This window comes from Phacochoerus africanus, chromosome 10, assembly GCF_016906955.1.
Source record: "Phacochoerus africanus isolate WHEZ1 chromosome 10, ROS_Pafr_v1, whole genome shotgun sequence".
Classification (NCBI taxonomy): domain Eukaryota; kingdom Metazoa; phylum Chordata; class Mammalia; order Artiodactyla; family Suidae; genus Phacochoerus; species Phacochoerus africanus.
This window is the reverse complement of record NC_062553.1, coordinates 76381618-76383839: the sequence shown is the minus strand read 5'-3', so window position 1 is coordinate 76383839 and position 2222 is coordinate 76381618.

Genomic DNA, 2222 nt, shown 5'->3' with positions numbered 1-2222 from the left:
TTCTATATGTCGCAGGTGCGGTCCTAAAAAGAGAAAAGAATAAAAGATTTCATGTCTTACTTTTTTGTAATATACTCGTAAATGGTAAATAAACCAAACAAGTGGCATATGACCCTCATATTTTCAAATAAATTTAAGAAGTACAATAAATTTAATGACTGAAAGGGATTTTTATCCTGAAGCTCTGAGGTTTTTTTTTAATGAGAAAATTAATCTCTGTATTGCCATCTCTTTTTTTTTAATTTCCAAGTTTTTTAAGTGCTGAAAGATTTATGGATACAGATTTAGATACAAATAGATTTTATATATATATATAATAAAAATGTTAAAGTATATATAAGGAAAGATAAATACTAAAAGATAATGCTAAATACCAAAGATATAAATATATGTAAATACTAAAAGACATATATGATATATATGTGATCTTTTATATATGTGTGTGTGTGTATATATATATATACATATATATGTACACTAAGTCTAAAAAAAAAAGACAATAAGAAGTATAGGAATTTTAGTTTAAAAACCAGTGGGATTAATTAAATCCTACCGTGAATTCTGAGATCAGCCACAACAGAAGTGTTTCCTAAAATGCAAAGTTTAAATAATAACTCCATAAGAACAGGAAGTTTCTTCTTCATGCAAAGACTTTTGTCCTCAAAAAGAGGGAGCAAACTGGACAGAGGAGAACAAGGTACCAGAACCCTGATCTACTTGATGGCAGGGAACTCTGAGTCTAGTAACTGGATCTTTTCCAGAAGTTTTCTCTCTTACAGGTCATGCAGTTCAAATCCACAGCTCAGTACAATCTTTTCCTTTTTTTTTTTTTTAACTTGGAAATTATACCAACCTTCATCTGAAAGAATGAACAAATGAAAACAACATGGATATTCTCAAGAAAAATGAGGCAGAGAGCTAGCTTTGTCAGTCACTAAACCATAAAGCAATAAGAATTAAAACTTGTGATGCTGGTAGGAGGTTGAGTTGACAAATTTCCCAGTGAATCCCAATAGCCTGTAAATGGATCCTCATATGTAGAAAATACATATTGTGTTGTATCGCAGATCAATTCGGAAGGAAAGATCATTCCATACATTGTAATGAGCTGAATAACTAGCAACTGGGAGGAAAAATCAATTCATATCTTTACCTCACACATAAATTCAAAATAAATCTTAGAATATGTAAAGAGATGCACTAAAAGAAGATAGAATTAAGTATTTTTCAAGCCTCTGGAACAGGATGCATTTCTAAGCTTGAAAACAATAGAAATAATAATTTAACAATGTAAAGATGTACATAATCTTGAAAGTCAAAATAAGGCAAACAGCAAACTAAGACTCACTTATAGGAAGGAATTAATTTTAAATATTTCATATAAAGAGATACCAAAACTACTAAGACTAATAGATAAACCAGCAAAGGGCATGTGCAGAATATTTACAGAAGAGCTACTCCAACTATTTTTAAACAAAAAAATTTCACTGGCAATTGTGGTTTTAAAAAGCAACAAATGAAACAAATTTATGTCATTTTCACCTATTAAATTGGCAAAATTAAAAAGTGATAATCATGACTGTAGAGGGACAGAAAAATGAATATGCTTATGCATTTCTAGTGACATTTCACACAGACACAACCTTTTAGAAAGTAATAAATTTGACAAAAATCTATTAAGAAAGAAAAAAAATCTCATGCCCTTTTATCCAAGGTCTTCTTTCTGGAGATAAAGAAAATAAAACTATGGAAAAGCCAAACACATTAGGAAAATCATAGAATATTGTTTAAGTATAAAAATTGGAAGGAACCAAATTACATAACAATCAGAAAGTGGTTCCATAAAGCATAGAACTTAGTCAATGACAGTTTGAAAAAAAAAATTGAGTGGATGAAATATACATATGATGGAATATTATTCAGCAGGATAAAAGGATCATTATGTAAACTGAATGACCATGCAGTGCAGCTATTGTTTGGGGATTTTTCCATTCCTCTGTTTACCAATTTTCTTCTTTTTTATTTTTTATTTTTTTTTGTCTTTTGTCTTTTTAGGGCCGCACCCGTGGCATATGGGGGTTACCAGGCTAGGGGTCAAATCGGAGCTGTTGCTGCCAGCCTATGCCAGCCTATGCCAGAGCCACAGCAACGCCAGACCAGAGCCGCATCTGTGACCCACCCCTTAACCCACTGAGCAAGGCCAGAGATCAAACCCACAACTT